At 45.0% G+C, this 21,682-nt stretch overlaps 1 protein-coding gene across 1 annotated transcript in view; it reads right to left on the bottom strand.

The window, feature by feature from the left end:
- MAML2 (mastermind like transcriptional coactivator 2) overlaps positions 1-21,682 on the bottom strand; it is a gene marked incomplete at its 3' end in the record, with an annotated part of 213,885 nt that overhangs the window by 190,831 nt on the left and 1,372 nt on the right. The window lies entirely within an intron of this gene.

The raw sequence follows: 21,682 nt of genomic DNA on the forward strand, positions 1-21,682 counted from the left end.
AAACAGCACGGAGAAGAAGTTCCCAGACACACAGGAACTTCCAGGATATCCCCTTCATGAGCTTATCTTATTTCTCCTCCCCATTAGAAGGATTTAGGTGATCTCAAGGAGGTGGAAAATCTGTCTTGCTCAGCTGTAGGAGATGGCCAGGAGAAGGAAGGTGGACTCCTGCGGCTGTGTTGACGTGTAGCACAAGTTATTCTGCAGACCTTCTACCTGGCTGGGGCAGGACTAAAGCAATACCACAGGAATTCACAGCCCTTGCAGAAGTTTGTAGTAGCCATTTGGAGCAGCAAGGGGCTGTGGGGAGGAGGCTGGGGAATATGGATATCGCCTCATCCTTCATCTCCACAGCCTGTCTGCACTATTGCCAGCACCCTTGGTTAGGCCCTGTTATTAGTCTCTGCCTAACCATGACCTTTCCTTCTCGCTTGGCTAGCCTGAAATGCTGCTACCTGGTAAAAGGTAAGACTTCAGTGAGAAGGCATCACTAAGACAAACAGAGAAGACTTCGGTGTGTATAGGGGAAGCTTTGTACACCACTCCCTAATAAAAAAAGGTGTCAGGACAAGGATGCAGTTAGGTTTGAAGAGAGTTTTCAGCTTCACCCCAGCTTCCTCTCTGCCCGCTGCCCTGAAGCATAGACAAGCTCAATGCAAACAGAGTGAATCCCCTGGGGCCAGAGGAAGGAGTGCGCAGAGGTTTCCTTCCCTTTTCTGTCCACCTCACCCCAGTTCTGCCAGCTTTCCTTCCCTGATGCTTGCAGAAGAACGTAAGCACCATTGACACCCATATCTGGGGGCCTAGAAATGGTATAAGCTAACATAGCTAGACCTGCTGTTGGACATTTCCTTAGCTGGGCCTGGCTCAATAGCTATTAAGACCATTTTTCCCTTGGGGAAGGAAAATAAAACAGGAGCTCTGGAAGCTAACTTCCCAAATTTCTCTGACACCACAGCATGCATGACCCCAGAAAATTGCTGCTGCAGTTTATACCAGCCAGCTCCTCTCTGGCTAGTGGAGGAAAAGCTGAGAAATGTTAAGGTCCTCAGAGAAGGAAACATCAGTAGTTCCTCAGATGAAGCAGCATACAAAAGAACATGCATTTTCAAGACGTGGTTCAGTTTAAGGATGACTCCCTGAAAGATAAACAACTTTGTGGATACTTTTGCTGTGCACTCAGTAGAAGCTTTTCCTTTGGAAGAGAGTGGTAGAACTGGGTCCAAGAGTCAGTAAGAAGCCCAGCCTTCATGCTCATCGACTATTAAAAACAATCCCTTCATTTCATAAGACCTCGCCGCTTTTAGATTCATCTACATCTGTTGTCCTCTTGGTTTTGTTTTTGAAAAGACTTGGAACGAGTTATCTCCTGGAGTAAACCGGTGCATCTCAGCTGATGTCAGTAGTGCTGCACCAGTTTGCCCCAGTGGCAAATCTGGCCCCAGCCGCACGAGAATCAGGAAGCTGAGGTTACAGAAAGGGTTATTTGCACTACAGGAATGAATGACAGCGCAGTTTCGGTTTCCTGTGTGAATACATTTCTCGCGTCCCTCACTTTTGGTCTTTCTCACACACTGCATCCCAAGCACAGCATGCTGTGAGGAAAGATTAAAGATGTTGCAGACCTCATTAATCTGGAGTGTCCCTGAACACGTAGCTACTAGAACTCTGTGGGGAAGACACGAATTTCTGTACTGAACCAGCAATGTCACAAAACAACTAACAACAAAGAGGAAAAAAAAAGGCAGGATAAAAGTAACTCTTTTGAGCAGATGATTAGCTTTAAAGCAAAAACTCTTCGATTCCCTGGGTAAGTCCTCTGCTGGTATAAGCTGCCACGGCTCCATCAAACACAATTATTTACACTAGTTGATTTGTCCTGCTGTATTTGGAACACAAGGTTAGACCACTTCTTGTTGCAGCAATGGTAAACTTCTTGAGGCATCACAGCCACCAAGTAACTGGAAAATCAGCTCCCAAGATAAATCCTGTTAAATTCAATGAGATACAGCAAGGAGGCAATGAGTTCACTGACAAACCATGGCTGGATCCTATGGTGATATCTAATCTTTAGACCTTATCTAGGTCACAGTGAAATCAATAGGAGTTTCTGTCACCTCCCTTGTTGGCAAGATCTGTCCCCAGCTTCTCAGCTAGAGCTCCCAGCTCAACCACAGAATACTGCAAGCCAACCTAACATCAGAGACTGGGATGGTACCCAGGCAGTCTTTACCATTGGAAGTAAAGAGGTGATGCTGTTGGCTGCAGTTCATCGGAGTCTCCCATTGTCAGAGGTTTTGCAGGATTTACCTCCTGAGTATGCTCACAGGACTGCAAGCACCAGAAGTTTGTCACTGACTGCTGCAGAGCCAAGATTTCCCTGTGTGTTCCCTGACCAAATCCTATAGAACGTAATTTTGCTTTCTCCTGTTCTTATAGATATCAGAGCTTTGCTAGATGACAATTTATGATGAATATTTATAACACCTTTCCCTGAGAAGTGTATGCTAAAATAGCATTCCTAGATGCATCTATTATAACACTGAACAGACAGGTAGGAAATTCTGATTTAAAAAGAAAATCAGAAAACTACCCCCACAACAGTTCTTTCCTATAGTAAATGGATTTTTTTAAACATCCAGAAGCCCCGAAAGCAAGAAGAGTCCAAACCAAAACCCTGCCATTTCCCACCTGCTCAAATACATTTCGGGAAGAGGCATGTGCCTCTACCTCAATTAAATACAACATGAGAACATGACATGGCAGCCAGGCTTGTAGGGAAAAGTCACACTTCCAACAAATAAAACTATGCAGCTGTGTTTTAATACTTTAGAATAACCCTGACAACCTATACCTACTTTCTGTACACTCAGAGGGAGTGTGGTGAGAAGGCAGCGGCTAACCAGGGATTCGGGAAGGGTCTAGTCTCCTGCATGAGCCCTGCGGCCCCAGTTATTCCTTCTCTAATGTGGGAGTAATGGGATTGGCTGCTTTAGGAAATTGCTTTGAGATCTGCCCATAGAAAGTGATTTGTAGAAAGCATGCATCGCTATTAATTCCACCTCCAGGGAATAATGGCACTACTCAGAGTTCAGGAAGCTCAGTATGCAGATAGTTTTTTGCTGGACCTGGGCCTTGATTCATTTTTTTCCCTGTTTACTCTATGTATTTACTTTTTGCACTTCATTCAGGATAAATAATGAAAACAGTATAGTCTGCTTCCACTTTTGTTTCTGGAACAGATCAAAGACTTTAATGGACTCGGACTCAGCAGAACTCTAAATGCTCCTTTCTGTAAAGATACAGCCAATTAAATGGCCCTGTTGGCTTCCAGGAGGATTACTTGAGATCTCATTATTTGCACTGCTCTGAATTCAGTCCTCAGAAGAGACTGGACACATTCTGCCAAAAAAGAAAAAAAATAATGTGGAAAATAGCAAAGGATTTTTTTTGCATCTCCTGTATTTAATGCAATCAGCCTTAGCAAAGTGCACTGCACTCCTCCTTGTTAAAGCAGTCCTGTCCTTTTTTTTAATCCCTGCCTTGGAATTGCTACAGAGGGATAAAGTTCTGCATGGCTCGCTCACTCACACAGTTGTAATAAGTCAGAGCAGGTTGGCTCCCTGCCCAACAAAACACAAACTCCCCTGAAGTCTCCAGCTTTTCCATGGTAACACCACAGTCATCCACACAGCAAACAATCGCTCCAACCCCTTCCCCTTCTCCCCTCTTAGCGCAGGGAAGGATAGCGTTGCACCCAGCCCATGGACCCGTGCTAATTATCGGGCATGAAAGGAGATAGTGACGGAGATCGCGTTACCCTCTGCATGGAGCTTTAGGTGAGATCAAAGGAAAGAACAGGGACTGAAACACTCAACACTTCTCAGTCTACTATTGCTTAAATGAAAAGATTGTTGCTGCATGTAGAAGACATGAAATGCCAAAAAGTGTAAGTGTATTGAGACTGAACGGGGGTGCAAACAGCATGACAAAGCAAGAGCCCAACGCTGACCAGAGTCCCTGAGTCCAAGAGAACCACGTGTCACTCCGAGGCGTCTAAGAGCCTGATCCTTGCCATGGTTATCGATGTGCACCTCTGCCGGGCCGGTGCCTAGCTTTCGAGGGATAACAGCAGACTGATGGTTCTGCACATCATAGGATTGTTCCCCAGCTCGGCGCTGCGAGTAGCACTGCTCACGATCTGTATGGAGGGGGAGCAGTTACAGCGCTGGGTCCTGATCTGCTGCTGCTTCGCACTGGCGTCCTTCACACCTGTCCAAATAAAGGCCAACACCAGGGCTGAACACCACCATCCTCATCTGGTAGTGGTTTACGCTCACTTTGCATAGGTATAGCAGACCTCACAAGCTGCAAGGCAATAGAAAATGAGGCCCAGAAGGCCCCAAAATATCTTATTTAAACTAAGAGCTAGTGGTTTTCAAGCTGTGGTCTGCAGACCCATGAGGGTCAGAGGACTACTTCTGAAGGGTCTGTGAAAGCTAAGCAAGAAAAGCGAATCAATTGCCACGAGGCTTAAATTAGTTGTAAATGAGCCTTCATATGCATTGGAGAACTTTTAGAGGATCTGCAGTTTGTAAAATATTGACAGGTATGTGCACAGGCTCTATATGCCCCTGGAGACATGGCAAGAACCTGCTCTGTGCAAGGAAAGCTACCCTGTTATCCAATAATTTGAGGGTATATGTGACAGCATGGATAAGAGTATGGCCAGTTCTCTGCCATTAAACCTCACCAGTGTAAACTCAAGAGTGGATATAGTTTTCCTGGCATAAGCAATATTATAATTTCTTTGGACTATGATTTTGCTTGTTTAGTTTTAAGGCCCTCGTTAAAGTGAAAAAGCTTTGTAGGCTGGAAATGCCATAGGCCGACTAGCTCCTTGTGGACAAACTAGAATTTTGAAGGTAAATTGGCCCCAAAACAGCCATTTCCAATTCAAATCCTGGTGCAAAAGAATGTCCTTCAGGCTTTACAAAATTATTTAGCTATTTTTATAACAGTTGAAAAAATGATTTCTCTGGAAAAAGTTCAAAATGGAAATAATACATCAAGTATTCAGGCTTAAATAGAGGCTTAGGTAGGACTGTGCTTTAAGTATGCCTGGCCTCGGAGTAAGCCTGCCCGAAGGTACGAACCTCTGCTGCTGGACCAGTGACCTGAGGGTGTCAGTCTCCATGGCAAAATCCCACCACCGTTAGTCTTTCTTCACCAACACACGTGTGACTGAGGCACTGTGGGCCACGGTCCCTCGTACAGAGGGTCTGCAGTTTGCCTTGGTCCAGTACAACCTGTGGGAGAATTTATCCATCCTTTGGGGTGAATGGTGCAAACAAGAACCGTGAGAAGCATTTTGGTGCACTAGCAGCACTTCAGTTACACGGGTTTCAGTCCAAGTTAGCGCAGAACTGCTCTAAACCATGCCCTCAGCCAGATTAACTTGTTCAAACCTACATTAGAGACATTTTGGTGTGGATAATAAATAGCTTAAGCAAGAGAGTGAGCTTTCTACACGATAGGCATACGTACGGCTCAGGTAGGATTTGCAGCAACTAACACAAAACTGGATACCCTAACTAACACTGAGTTTAACTCTCATTGACATCAGCAGTACTTTGCATGATGCCCACAGTGTGATGAGATCCTACTGATGATATGTTCGATGCCATTTTCAGATTGCTTCACCCCAGCTGCTGGATGACATCTGCACAGTACAGGTGCCAAAATACAACCCGCTGGTCAGCGTGTGTTATGCATTCGTGTCTGTGGCTCATCCACAGAGGAAATGAGTGTCTCAGCTACTACCCTAAAAAAGCTGGTTCTTCAGCCCACACTATGATAGCTTGTAAATTTAATTCTAGGAGTCCGTGACCTCTAGAATTTGTTGGTGGTGAAAACAGTGGTTAGCATGCAAGTCTCTGTGTGTTAACATGAACAAGGACACAAAAAAAGAGATTACCCTATGATTATGTATTGATGACCTGAACAAAGCCAGTCAATCCAAGCTGAGTTCTGCTATGAAAATTATTTTTAATTTGATTTTTCCTTAGCTTAAGAACATAACATTTCACTTTAGGCTTGAGCCCGGTCCTTTTTTCTTCAGTGGCAACATGACCACTGTCTTCTCTGTGAACAGGGTCATTAGCACAACCCCAGTGGCTCGTAACAAGACACAACACCACAATTCCCTCCTGGAACTCCAGGGACTGTGTCATTCACTGCCACAGCAGTCTCAAAACCTACAAAACCTACAGACCCAAAAAAGCAATCTGGAGCTTTGCATTAGTCTGCCTCAGCTGCTGCGGGGTTCTCTTCAATAGGCTGGGGAGCCTCAGCATGGACGTGACGTTCCCCCTGTCCTTCCCTCATGTGCCACTGGTGACGGCTGCAGACGTGCATCGGGATGTGAGCCCCAAGGGGATTCCTCAGCCAGAGGAGATCAGATTGGATTCCAGCGAGACCACGAGAGCAAAGATCAAATGGCTTATTAACCAGAGATGAAATTTCAGTCTTCTTGCTATCGGTACAGATTCTCTTCTTTCTCTCACTGGTGTTAATCCGAAGAAAATAATGAGATTGGATATAAAATTGAAGGGTCCAGCCCTACCCAAGGGTCTACAGGTTCACTTTCTGCTTTGTACCCAGCGGCTCAAGTGCCTTTCCGCATGCAAAGCCATTCCCTGTCAGTAGATCAGACCTTTTCACCCCGCAACACCACGTACTCATTCTCTTCACAGACTTATGGGGCAAAAGCTCTCAACCATCTTCCTAGTGTTTCTGTGCAAGCCAAGGAATCGCTTAGCCCACACTGGGAAAACAAATGTGAAGCCCTTCATGCCATTGTCCTACTTCACGGTACAGCCCTGCCCACTTCACATCAAAGGTGCCCCTTGTCATTGGCCACAACAGCCCCAGGCACCACTTGCTCTGGTTTACGTGTCCGCACCCCCCACCACATCAGTGCGCTATTTACTGCTCTCCCACAGCCTTTAAACACACCAGTGGGCAGCATCACCAGTGCAAGCTGCAAATGTTTAAATAAAAACCAAACACTCCTGCTTAATTTTGTGTTCTGTTTTTCAGGACAGTTTTCATGAATAAACAGACCTTCTGCCTGCTGTGAGTGGAGAAGGCACTGACTGTGTCTCCTGCTAAGCAGCCCATCCTGGCTGCTGCAGAAAGGCTTGGCACCGCCGCGTCCCTAACCTGGCTAAGAGGCAGGAAGCTTTGCGCGTTGGTTCATGTAGAGCCCCTCTTTATTTCTGATGCTGTGTCCTAGGAGTACAGTCCCCTGTGTGAAAGAGCCTGAGGGCCACTGGGTGCTGGCCTGCCCTGCTTGGTTTGGGAATCACTTGTCGTGCAAAGTGTGCATCTTTCTTAGCGTTTACTCACTTGAGTTTCTGCTGGAGCATAACTAGACAGTCCTTTACCTTGGTAACTGCTGTGTAAGAGGAATTGCTGGAAGTGTTTCTGTGATGCAAGAGCAGACAAATAAACAAAAGGGGGAGGCAGCGAGGAGGAGGGTTGATTAACTGGAGCATCCTAACCATGGACTACTGAGGAGTGCCACAAGTAAAACTAACTGGAAATAAACACTGATGGTAGCTGTAGCTCATTCCCATCAGGCAAACCAAATGAAATCCAAGGGTGCAGAAACTGCAGGACCTGTTCAGAAAAATTATCTCATTAATAATGTTCCTGAGCGAATGATCAGAGGTATTATTGACATCTACGGCCTTGCATTTGAATTTTGCTGGAGAAAGCCTCTAAGACACAGGAAACCTTTGAACAGCCCATTTCTGGGCTATAGGGTCTCCCAGTCTCCTGCACCAAACCAGCTGTGCAACCAAGTCCTCGCTGCCGCAAAGTCAGTGGGACGGGGGAAGGACAAGAGAAGGTCTGCTGTTCGCAATGCTCAGTGCCCTGCTTGTACAGCTCTTTTAACCTTTGCTCAACAGTATGTCTGATTTCTGCCTCTCTGCCTCACGCTTTTACCAAGGCCCCAATCTCCTTCCTGTCATTCCTTGATAACAGGGTAATAAATGCAGCAAAGATACTGATATGTTAGATTAGATAAGAGAGAGTTACGAGACACTCTGACCAACACAGTTGTTCATGCAGGACTTAAATGTGTCTTGCTATAGGCAGCTTTGTTTTGCTTCCAAGTCCATTGCTCCTGTAATCTTGTACCCTTACAGACTGTTTCAGAAGCAGCTAAGTCCTGACAGGTAGCTACTTGCTCCTGTGAGAGGCGATGGCTCTGGACTCCCCTACAAAGCACTCGCAGTAAGTTGGTGCCCACAGGAGCTTCAAAGTGAGCACACGGAGAAGTTTGTGAGGCAGGAAAAGGTGATGGCTAAAGAGGGATTAAGCATTGAGGGAGAAAGCCTGATCTGAGGAGGCAAAGTGTTTCAAGAGAAGGAAGGGCACAAGTTTTAGACATGTGAATGTTCTGTAATAGGGCTCATAAAACAGGAGATCTGGCCACTTGGTGCCTGTTGCACTGCGGCTGTGGAGTTGGTCAAATTGGATCAGTGGGGTTTTTTCCTTGAAAAACGAAAAAAAGAATGTGGCAGGAGCCAAGTTCTTTTTCTCCTCCTTGAAAGGACGATTATCCTGCTCTGTACCGATTCGCTTTCCTGTTCCCAGGGTAATTTTCAAGCTTCCTTTGCTTACATGTCATAGGATTGCACAGAGAGAGACACTCAGGCACCGACAGCAAAATTTCACTCTCCTCCTTTGCCCTTCAGCTCTGCTTCTGCCCTCAGCTCCTAGCACTGGCCTCTAACACCACACTAAGGTCGATGGTTACCACATGTGCTGGGAAGCCCAGGCATCCCAGCACCCAGCAAGGACCAAGCACCCGTGAGAAACAGTGAGCCGGCGAGCTGGAGTTTCAGCATTAACACTGGATTTCCTGGCTGGGACCTGCCTGTGTGTGGTATGCCTAGAGTCCTTTACAGGTAACTCCCTTTTTAATAAATTATTGCCTTCAAATTTTTAATATATTATCAGTAGTATATTTAAAGAACGAAAAGCCAAAACAGAGGGAAAGCAGAAACAGTGACAGATCAGAAGAAGGCAATGATAAAATAATAATTCAGCCTTCTCTGAAGGAGCAACACTTATATCATCGTCAAGAAAAGAGACTGGACAGTCTCTTGGTAGCACAGTTCGGGATTTTTCCTGGACCACACATACTAGCAAGGAAGGAAACGGGCCTTTTACATTTGTTCTCTAGTATTTCTAACTTTTAAAGAAACAAGGCCTGTCTTTATACAAGGCATTTAAAAATAGTGCTTTTGCTGTACAGCAAACCAAAATGTCATGTTAGTACTACAAGCATCATTTCAGGATGTAAATAGGTAACTACTTCGTAGGTAAATACAAAGAATACTTTGACCTCTGGCACTGATGGATGACTCATTGACCGATGCACCGATGTCACATCTTGGGTTTTTTTTGTGAGCAATGTCCCCAGTCTATATTCTTGACTCAAGCAAAATCTCCTAGGGATAAATTTTCCAAAGCACTCCAGAGATTTTAGGCTGAGATCCAAAAATCCAATTAGGTGTCCAGTTCCCACTGGTTTCAGTTCAATACAGGGAAGATTAGATGCCTAGATGTTGTAAGTCAAAAAGATTTGGACTCCTAGCTGTTCCCAGACTGATCATTAGGATTTGGGAGAGGAATGCAAGGGTCCAAGGGTCCAACTCGCCATCAAGCACAGTCATCGAAATACTGCTAACTTTGTAAGAATATTTCCTTTCTAAGACTTAATTGCTCTTCATTTAATTGTAATTGCTTTAAATAATCTGCACATGAGCACGCAACACAATTACATTACAGAACATTACAGTGGCATGTAGGCAGCAGCACTACCAAATGTATTTAGAGTTCAGAGACACTCAGATTCCGGAGCATGAGTCGAAATGTAAGAGATGGCCAGGAGAGCCTCCACATCTTCTGCCTGGCCCACACCACCCTGCCCTATTTAAGAGTCATTAAAAATACAAGATAGTGGATGTACTACTATTCTTAAAACTTTGGTATACTCTTAAGTATTTTCTGAATCAGACCAATAAGGATGCCTTCTCCAATACGGGGTCCCACTTCAAGGAAGCAGCACTCCAACTGAAAAGCATTTAATCATATGTTTAACTTCACACATATTCTTTCAGTATTTTTTCTGAACCGCAGCCTGAGCGTTCACAACTGCATGCCCAGCCTGGGAGCACCCGTGGCCTGCGGTGAGAGGGCAGAGAACCTACAAGTGCATTGTCAACTCATGGAAGTTTTTGCCCTAAGTTTCTTGTGACAATGACGCAGGACCTTTGAGCTCGTCCTTTGTAAAACTAACGAGAGGAGGAGAGAATACACGCACTGTCATTAGATCTCCAGTTGAAGCAAAGAGAGAAAGACAGCTAGAGAAGCAGTACGAGGGAAGATGAGGAGAACATGTGGGAACCATGTGTTCAGCATCTCTCTGTTAGCCTGGCCCTGTGGCCCTTCCAAGCTAGAAAAACAACATTACGAAGCAGTGTGAGGAGCATGAAACGAGAGAAGGGAGGGCAACAGCCCAGGTGAGAGAGGGGTGAATCTGGAGGAGGAGGAATGGCTAATAGCTTTGGGAAGTGGAGGCGGGGACGGCAGAGAAGGACTTTACCAGGCAAAGGGGATGAGTGTGACTGTTGTGACCAAAAGAGGCGGTGCGACGCTGTGGTGAAGAGTCCTTCTGACCTGTGTCAAAGAGCCTGTGCTTTGATGACAGCCTGGGAGACCCGAGCACAGACCGTACGTCCTGGGAGAGGCCTCCGAGAACCACATAATGGACCGTTTCAGTAAATAGCCCTTTCGACACACCAGCCATCCAAATGCAGTTACCCTTCACGGGCTTGACAGAATGAACACACGTCCAGTACACTAGCAAGGGGGTTATCGACCTGACTAGCCATCCTGGCTCTGTCAGGGCCCCTCAGATGTATTGTGTGTGGTACAAATGTACGTCAAAGGCCTTACATATGGTTGGTATATATAGAAAGTTTTAGAAGTACATACTGTTTACTCAAGGGACCAGATTAACTTCCGCAGAGCTATTCTGGTCCACCTGTAAACACATGGACTAAAGGGCCTTATGAAAAGTAGTTACTGTGTATTGGCAAGTGGCACTTTTTAAAACCTGAATATCTCGTGTTATGAATGCTGGGGTTTTGTTTTGGTTTTTAAGTACCAAAAATGACAGGATCGTGTTATATAACTACTGGATACCAAATTTTTTTTTTTTTTCCCAGTTCAAAGCTGTTTTTTTCCCCCGGTCCCCTAGGGCTAAAAAAGCATGTGTTAAACTTGCAGTGTTAACTGCTGCTGGGAATTACCCCGGTCCTGATGCCTTTGCTTAGATGAATAGCGAGGTCTGTATGGCCATTGACCAAGGTGACAAGAGGGGAGAGGACTGCGGTGCTCCCAGCCCTGCTCACACAGGAGCCTCACAGCCTTCAGCCCAGGCATGCCTACAGCTTCCTTAGCTGCCGTGTGCGACGCTGATGGCACCCTAAGAGCTCCAACACGGAGGATGGTCATGTGTAGTCTGAGGGTGGCCTTCGCGCTGCACCTGGGGCTGTGCTCTCAGGTTCACCATCCGCACAGATAGCAGATGATTGTGCCTTCAGGTTGCCTCAGGGCACCCCTCGAAGGACAGTCTAGACTTACCCAAAGGGGTGCCTCAGAATAACTTAGCCTGGCATCAGCCATTATCTCTGTTCTGTAAAGTCACGACTTTGACAGAAAGCAAGAGGATTTTGTAGTAAAAGGAAAAAAAAAGCAGGGAGGCAGGGGGATGGGGCCAGAGTGTGTTTGCAGCTGCTGGCCATCAAATTTCAATTCAATCAACATGACTGAGTTCCAGCTCCTGAGAAAGAGAGCTTTTGACAACATATTGACATAGCCTGAACTACAGTGGTCCAAGCGGCAGTGCTATAATTATAAGGATTATATTTAATACTGCACTTGGAAATGAAGGTCTGAAACACTGTGACTCTCTCTCTCCCTAAAAGCTGGCCAAAATATGTCCTAGGAACCATTATGGTAGTACACAAAGTTGGTAGGAAAAAAGAAACATCGGAACTCAGATCATTATGAAAGGGGATCATGTGGCTGGCAGCTCAGGTCTGCTGCGAGTTGAGCAGTGAGGAGGAAAAATGAGTGCGAAAGGAAGGGCAATTGGATTTGCAGGAAAAATGGAAAGTAGTTTTTAAAAGTACAGAATTAACTAGTTTAAGGAAAAAAGTCAATTGATAATTAATACGCTACTTTTGAATTTGGTTTCTTTTTGTAGCACGTCGTGGACTTCAGCCAGGCTGAGGCCTGTTTGTTGAACAAACACCAAACCCTGCAAATACTTCTAGACTTGCTTAATTCTACACATCTTGATTTCAGTGCGATTACCCATGTGTGCACAATTAAGGACATGCATAACTGTTTCCGGGAACTGGGCCATGGAGGTAAGCAGCCCCATGTTGAAGACCAAGTGCATCTAGCTTGGAAGTATGTTGAAGCAAAAGCTTTTAGAAAAGCAGAGAGAATGCATTTCTTTGGAAAACAAAATAATTGACTATAAACTAGCATAACGAGCAGAAATAAAGAGCTTGATCCTGCATTAGGCTGATGTTTCACAGTGCCACATCCATAATATTTCCCATAGGTGGTTTCAGGAGGGGCCAATCAATCAGATCAGAATCAAGGCTCAAAAGCTCAGCAGTGAGGAAAAGGGGAAAAAAGGGAAAAAAAGGGGGGGAAGGAGAGGGAAAGAGGAAAAGGAGAAAAAGGGGAAAGGAAAAAAAAAGGGAAGGGAAGGGAAGGGAAGGGAAGGGAAGGGAAGGGAAGGGAAGGGAAGGGAAGGGAAGGGAAGGGAAGGGAAGGGAAGGGAAGGGAAGGGAAGGGAAGGGAAGGGAAGGGAAGGGAAGGGAAGGGAAGGGAAGGGAAGGGAAGGGAAGGGAAAGGGAAGGAAAGGGAAGGAAAGGGAAGGGAAGGGAAGGGAAGGGAAGGAAAGGAAAGGAAAGGAAAGGAAAGGAAAGGAAAGGAAAGGAAAGGAAAGGAAAGGAAAGGAAAGGAAATTGGAGCATCTGGAGATGGTTTCTAAAGCAACAGAACCCTAAATAAATGGTATGATTTTCCAAAGTGAAAAACATAAACTGAACAGCCCATGCAGCATTTTTGCCAACTGTCACTGGGGTGGCATTTCTGAAATCTGGTGGAATGACTCATCCCAAAACAACAACTGTTGCCAACAAGGTCTTTCCTCCAGGTCTAGTTATTTGAATGAGAGAGCTGTGAAAACAAAATAAACAGAAAAATCAGAGGCAACTCCTTCTCTTGGGATTCAACTCTGAAGCTTCCTGTGAAGCCATCCACTCTCCAAGGTGCCTCCCCAACCCACTGAACAGGAATCCAGGTGATCCTCTGGGCCAAGGAAGGGATCGGCCCTGATGGAGTGAGCCCCTTGTTCATTAGAACAAATTCCTCATTCTGCATCTAGTCACCGCCTCTCATGCCATGCATATGTGCAGGATGCATCCTCCTGAGCCATTCTGCCCTCCACCTTAGGGATTCCACACGGCGGCAAACATTACCAGGAGAAGCATGACCCTGCCAACAGGTAGCACAGTTCTCAAATGGTTTGAGACAGACAACCTTAAATTCAGTGGGAGCGGACCTGGCCCAAAGAGTACACTGTCGTGCAGTAATTAAACACAGCCCCGTCAGCACTGACGAGCATCCTTCTTTGGCTAGTACAAAATACAACAATTTCAAAGACACTTTCTGAAGCGGTGTTGTTTTACTGAATAATTTATGTCCCTGAGTCCTCTGAAAATGAGCAGCATACACTTCAGCGCTGCAACAGCTATTCAGTGGAGACAGTGCACATTGTGTTCAGTAAGCTCATTGCTTAAACACTGTTGCCATGACTATAAGAAAGTGATTATACTATTGTTTATAAGAGACTCTCGATAAGTCATTACCACGGTAGCCAGAGTTTTGCCTGAAGTCAAAATTTTTCTGAAGAAAAAAAATCTCACAGGTATAATTAACTTTGTGATCAAGATAATTCCATTGAAAGACTTTGAAAACTGAATACATCGTACGGTGAGGAATGAAAATAAGTAAGAATCAGAAGTGTCTCAGGACTGTTGACTCTCCGGTTTTCTGACTGTTTCATCGGTAAATTCCATGGAGAAGAAAAGCCCTGCTAACGAAATAACTGTTGTAACTCGTTTTCAAGGCAGAAATAATTTATAGGGCAAGCACCAATGTAGGAGTTCAACTGTGATGAGTAACTCTGTAAAAACAAACCACTTTGTACACAATGTAAGGGAAAAAAGACTTAAAAAATCTGACTTAGAAGAAATATTTGGGATTATGAAATATGGCTTTTCAGTGTCCTGGAATGAAATCGATACCTAGAGCACTTAGTTCTGAATCCTCTAGTGCATATGTCCACTGCATGACCTCTTTATCTCAATAGTGTGCTGATGATCAATAGTTTCCAAAACTAAGAAGTAACTCTGAAGCTGTCGGAAAGTCGTCCTCACATTTCCTATGGACAGTAATGGGCCGCAGAACACAAAGCAAAGAGATGATTAATAGAGTGCTGGACTAGGAGTCAGGAAATCTGGGCTCCGTTCCCAGCTCTGCCACTGACCTGCTGTTTGACCTTGGGCAAGACACTTGACCTTTCTGTGCTTCTGTTCCTCCTTCCATTCTTTGTCTATCTTGTCTCTTGAGGCCCTAAGGTATGCAGGGAAGGGCACGGTTCTCACTGGGTGTTTGTATAACACCTACTCTAGGGAGGTGCCTGCAGAGCTCTGTAATAAAGCCAGGGTGCCACAAGGATGATGCTTGCACAATAGCGTGTTTTGTTTCAAAACAGAATAGCCATGATGAACCTTCTTGGGGTTTCATCTGCTAGTCCAGGACCCTACTGGGTCTTTCAGCCAGCTTCAGGCTCAGGCAGCAGGTAAATGGGTTTGAAAGATCTGCTTCCTCACTGCGTCAGAAGCACTTTCATGCCGATTTCCATTTGGTACTCATTTCTCTGCAACTCGATTCAGCTGGGTTTGCAAGCGCATCAGAATTATAATTGAGTGACACAGATAAAAATAGCTACAGGAGCCATTTCTGAACAAAAGGCATTTCGTCAGGGAAATGCCAACACCTGTATGTGAAGCTATGGACATGAGGTATTTTCAAATTAAAAACAAAATAAATTATAATTTTTCAGTAAGTGTGTTGGAATTTTGTGTAAGTTATTAAATTAAGAAATATTTCTGAGCCTTTCTCCCACCCCAAGCCATAAACATGAACCTTCCTCCATTACTACCAGATGGGAGGCAACACGTGCAGGACAAGGTGGCTCCCACCTGCTAGTGCTGGGGTGCAGCTGCAGCCTCGACGGAGAGCAGATGACTTGCATATACGCTCTCAGTTGCAGTCCCACTTTGCTCCCAGTTTGCTGGAGCATCAAGTACATGAAGTGCTTGGACACAGCTGACTTAATTGAGAGGCTAATTAAGAGTACAAACTGATGAAGAATCAAGAGCAAGTAAAGCAAGAAAATATGAAGCACACATTTATGATTATGAATTAAAAGTTGGGAAATGCTTTTCTCTCCTAAAAAGAAGCGGCACTGCCACATCTTGCACTTTTATTGTGAATCTTGGCTGTGCAGTGCCATAAAACCCCAGCTCTGGGAGTCATGTGATTATGTAAAAGATTTGCTTGGGTTTGTATTTATTTACAGTACTCATACCTGTGGGTCAAAGGCTGCAGAGGTGATTCGAGTGCACCTCAAAGGCTCAAAACACAGAAGTCAAATAAGAAGAATCCATCAACTCATATACATTGCCTGCACCTTTGCCAAAAGAAACACTCCAATATCCTGTCTTAGGCTCCATCGATAACGAATTTGGCTTCTAAGCCATAAAACTCACCATCACATCTCAATGCACTTTACAAAGGTGATAAATAGTATTTTTCATAGAGGAAACTAAGATTTATGGAAGTGAAACAAAACAGGAGTAATCTGTTGAATAGATCCTAGAGTCAGAGTAGAAGCACTGAGTTTTTAGTTTACAGCGCACTCACCTAAGGACTGTTGCTTGAGAGTTGCAGGTATTTTGTGTTAGGTATTGGTGTTGGCACTTCAGTACAATTATGGATTGACTACCTGCATCTAATAATGCTTTGTAAGAACTTGACAAGGTATGACAAATTCAAAAGTTGGCTCTCAAGTGGCTATAGGAAGCTTTTCATGGGAAATCTGGGGCATAAATAGTTTATGCTTTCATCTAAAAAAAAAAAAAACCAGAAAAAAATCTGTCTCTTAATACTGTTAAGTTGAAAAAGTGATCCAAATCTCACTTGGCACCAACTCCTTCTTTTCTGCAGCCAAGACCACTGCCTCTTTCACTGCTCAAAGCTGTTCCAAACTGTAGCAGCGTGATATGGGTAAGATCCTTTTGAGGTTTACAGCCACTGATTCAGGTTGGTGGAAAACACAGCCCTGTCATGAATCCCATCAGCTTCATCCTACTGCTGCTGAGAGTAACATCACTGGGAAGCCATACAGGGGAACGCTGACATGCGGACACCAGAGAGAGGCCAAAGAGCAAAGACCTCATTCCTCTTCTTCTCTCTTTTCTGCATACCATGTAGCTGATTGTGTGCCCTCTAAAGTGTTGCATAGTGGTTTCTTTAATCACCTTCCTGAACTCCATAGAAGTGATGGTGTCAGGTCATTATCATGTAGAGTTAGGCCCTCAGCAGAGACCAGGGTCCCATGTGCTAAGCAGTGAGATGGTGGCACCTGAAGAGCTCAAGCATGGAAGGGAAATAGTGGCACAACAGGTCACAGAGACGCTTGCTGGCAAAGCTGGCACCTCTGTGCCAGTGCTTTGTTAGCTGGAGCTTCCAGCTCCTCCTACACCATTTAGGAGGTGCAATATAAATGGAGCAGTGAAGATACTACCCTTCCCAAAGTTGTCAAAGGGACCAGGATGGAGCCCTTCTTTTCCAGTAATGAGACATGGGTGAAGTTTCAGTTTCATAAGCCAACAGACTTTGTAAGAAAAGCAGACTACGATTAGCCTCCAAAGATGATATTTTGGTAGAAAGGACCGTTGACAGCAGTTAGGAAGAGGAAGAGAGGCATGTTATGGCCTTTCTTAACCTGCTAACTGACTAACCTAGTTACTGGGGTTTTTTTGGTCACTGCAAGCTAACCGAACCCCAAATACACCTTCTGCAGGCAGTATTCTTTGCAAGGGGAGAAGTAATAATAGTGAGATAAGTCAAAGTTTCGGCAAAGCAGCTTCTCTGACTCAGACGTACCTTTCTAAGGTTCAGATTTCCCCACAGAGCAGCTAACAATTTTGCTGGAGTCACACGTCTCAGCGCAGAAGAAACAGAAGCTGTGTATCACTCTCCTTTGTTGTGGTGCTACACACAAGGGACTCAATTTGAGTACCGCAGGGGATGTGAGAGCTCTATCGGAGGGTGTGCCGTAATAGTCAGGGAAGTTAAGAAGCCCATGGCTTGGCCTCGGAGGGCGTGTCAAGTCCAGGCAGACAAACTGTTCCTCTGCTCGCTACCTACAGAAACTTTGGTGGTGGAAACAGTCTGTTAAACAGTTTCAGAACAGAGGAGACTTTCATTAAATGTATTCAAAGCTTAAAAAGCTTCAAAGGAGGCAAGTGATTTGATTGGAGAGCTAGGACTGAAAAGGCTCCTACACGAGCATACATTTAACAAATTCACCTGCTGAACTTTTCATTAAATATAGCTTTTATGCAGCTTCCAGGGGGTCGTCTTGATTTTGGTTCAGAAAACATTCTCACAGCCGAGGGGAACAAAGATTTTAAATGGCGCCCACGTCCATCCCAACCAAATGGCTCCCAGCAGGCCAGAGGGCCCATGACAGCAGATCAAAGTTTTCTACCCGCAAAGGCAATGTGACTTACCCATTTTACCTGACTCAGCTACATAAATTGTCTTTATCAGAACCCAGCTTCACTCCCGCGGAAGCACAAGGAGCAGACAGCGGTCCCTCAGCTCACAAACAGAACATTTCATTGCTTTGGCACCAAACTTTGTTAGTCAAAAGATCCCACTCCAGCTTTGCAGAATGGTTTGTGCTTTAATCCACGTGTGCTCACCACACTGTAACATCACATCGCTCCATAGCTGGTCACCTTATCCTGCTTGCTTCAGAGCGCTTCCAAAAGTTATGTACGTCCAGAACTAAAAAACGCAGCTATTTCAGCAGGGTACCCTGGCAGGCAACTAGCAAAGCAAGGAGCTTGGGAGATGAGGAAGGGTACACTTGGAGCAAAGACACCAGAGCACAATCCTTGCTTTTAAAATACTTGACGATCTTTAATGCTAGCACAGGGGAAGCCAAACCTCAGCAAGCACAGTGTGGATCATTAAAAAAAGTTATTAGGAGACAAAGTCAGGGCTTCCATGATCACGTAAAGGATCTCCACGTAAAATAACGGCATAAATTGAGGTTCTACAAGCCAAACTTGGCTCTTGGCACCAGTCAGGCAACCCTCTCTTCCACTGAGGTCCTCAGGGAGCTGGGACAAACCCATTGACTCTTCCAGATTCATACCGAGGTTGATGAGAATTTAGGGGAGTAGGAGAAATTAACCCATTCTCCTCTTCCTTGGCTACATCATCTTCATAGGACTGCTTTCCCTTTTCTTTTTCACCTGCTACATCTGGGGAGCTGGCCACTTTCACAGTCGCTCTTTTGAGTACAGAAAATATTAATATATTTAGTTAATATTTTTAATTAATCCTTATAATGATAAATTCAGCACAACTTCAAGATGAGTGAAAGTAGAACAAGTCACCTGTGACTAATGACTAACGTCGCTTAACACACTCAGAGAAGATGTTGCCACCAGTGTGATGGCTGCAGTGAAAGAACCTGACCAGAATAATACAATAATGCCCGTGAAACAGAGTTACTGGCTCGCACAGAGCAAAATGAACAGTGCTCAGCCTAAGGCAGAAGAACAAAAGAATGAATCGGCCACCGGAGATTTGAAACCGCAGTGCAAGAACTTTGGTATCACCAGTTCAATGCTTAAGCCACTGAGGAACGCCCTCCAGAGCTAACTGTTTATATATATCATAAATAATATAAACAGCTAAGTGCTGGAGGGCATATACATACATATAGATGTATGTATAAAAGAAAGACAGAATATTTTATCTGTTCCACTCTGCACCATGAAAAGTAACACCACCATATAAATAAACAAATGTCAGCTCTGGGGAAATGCAGGGATGCAGAAAGTGCAAAAGCTTTCCTAGCCGTGTCCCGAAGAATAAATTTCTCCTTCACATGCACCCACATCCATTGGTCCAGCCAAAAAATCAGGTCTGCACTCTCCAATTAGAAAATGCTGCTGCCAAAGACGCTTTCTCAAAAGTCAAAGTAACGCTGCCAAACTGAGCCCAAACCAAACCTCACTAAAAACTCTCTCTCTTCTGCTGGTTTTAAACTGTCCACTGGGAAAAGATAATTATCAAATAATAGTATCAACAATGTCAGATAATCACTTCAAGCTCTTTGATATGTTCAAGTGAACGTTGTTTCAAACGTTATCGCGTGTCAAATATTTACTCTTGAGTCCAACTGTGTAAACGACCCATCCAGTGCCACTAAACATGGCCGGCACACTCGTAACAAGAGCAGTGGGACTTGCAAAGCAAAGAAAACAACCCAGCTATTTTCAGGAAAGGAAGCGTGAGGACAATCTTGGTTTTGCAGACAGCGCGTCCCAATAGCCAGAACTCCCCAAACAGAGTTATGACTGCCTTTGCGCTTATCTGTGTGGAGGTTTTTTTTGACTGGTGGGCCTACAGCAAGGCAGGTGGAGCTTTACAATCCCCCCGTGGAGTCAGAGATGTGTCCAATCTCACATGTCAGTGTGAGACTCGCACAAATGCTCCTGTCTCGTGCTTCCCTGTGCCAGAGCTGTGCCTGCCACAGCTGAAGCTCAGAGCTGCACCTTGTTCCAGGACCCTGAGCACCTCAGATCTGCTGTCTGCTGTAAGCAAAATGTCTGGAATTAGAGGAATAGTGCATATAAGGCTTCCACTGGATTTCCTCTTGGGAAACACCCCACAGAGGACGAATTCTGCTTAGAGATGGTTCTCTTCCCCATCCATTTATAACACACAGGGCAACAGGCTTAGTCTGCCTTGTCCTTCCTCTTCAAGTACCCTTGGAATAACTGGTAGAGCAAATTCCTCCTCCAGCTACGGCTGGAGCAAAAGCAAGACCCCATTATTTCCTGGCCCATCCCTGCCCTCTGAATCTTCAAGAACAGGAGCACAATGCTGTGCTACCTGGTATATGACCCTCAGCCACTTGAATTCATCCCACTCAGACACTGGGTGGTCTGCTTTTCCTTTTTAATATTTGCAACAATGTTCTAAGGAGCTCTTGCTAACGGAAACATGTGCCTCCATGACACAGAGACGTGACTTTGAACCGATGCCTTTCTCTGTTCCTTAATTAGGCAGTCCTACCAGAGCAGCAAATGAGGAATGTCTGTGTCAAGCACAGAGTGGGAGGATCAGTGATGTGCAGTGATACCATTACAACAATACTGCTTCATGAGCCAGCATTTCTTCAGTGTCAAAACATGGTTCAGGGCCCCAAACGTCATGCTCAGTGAAGTCACGTACCTTGTCAGCAGGATTACCGAACGCTAGCGTGCAAAAACGAGGGGGTCTTTGTCAGACCTTTCCCTTGTCAAAGGCACGTATGTGTGGAGTTATCTGGGAGGTGATGCAACATGCGACGCGGAGCGAGGGCCGTGCACAGCATTCTCCAGCAAAGAGCAGGTTAACAATCGTTAGCGGTATTTCAGAAACAAGGACAACCTCTCTGCATTTAAAAGATGAAAATCTTTCAATATTTTCTTTGGAGTTGTTTCATTTAGCACGTTCAAACAGCTGCCTCCAGCTATTTCATAATAATAGTAACAACTAGTAAAAAAAACTGAAAACAAAAAAAAACCCACACAGGCCTGTTCCCTGATTTCAGAAAGTGGATTTTTCTGGGATGTACGTTATTAGGCAAAAGCCTTTTTTTTTTCCCATAAGACAAGTGCAAAGCATTTCATTAATACACACTGGAAAAATAAGATAATGGCTTTCTTGATTGTGACGAGGAACGTGGGGAGATTTAATCTCAACACTGCGTCAGGTCGAAGCGCCTGAACTCCCCTCGGACACAATGTTATCACATTAACGCTTACATCATCACCCTCACGAATGATGCTGAGTAACGCAGCCCCAAATGTCGATCGACGCACGGCAGCGAACTCCCGGGTAAGAAGGGAGAAACAACCACAAAGGTCCCGTTTTAGCATACATCAGGCACGAAGAAAGATAGGTTTGATGTCTGGAGCGGAGGGAGCGATCTATTTTCAGCCGTTCGAATAGCAGCCACCGGCCTATCAGGACGCCGTCGCTCCTCTTAATATTTCGCATGTGTGCCGAGAATTAAGAGTTGGAAGGCAGCAAGGCAGCACAGCGCAGCGTACGCCTTCAAAAGCGTGGTACATGGACTGCTCGTAATAAAGTA

The sequence above is a fragment of the Platalea leucorodia genome (assembly GCF_965183815.1).
Source record: "Platalea leucorodia genome assembly, chromosome: 2".
Lineage (NCBI taxonomy): Eukaryota > Metazoa > Chordata > Aves > Pelecaniformes > Threskiornithidae > Platalea > Platalea leucorodia.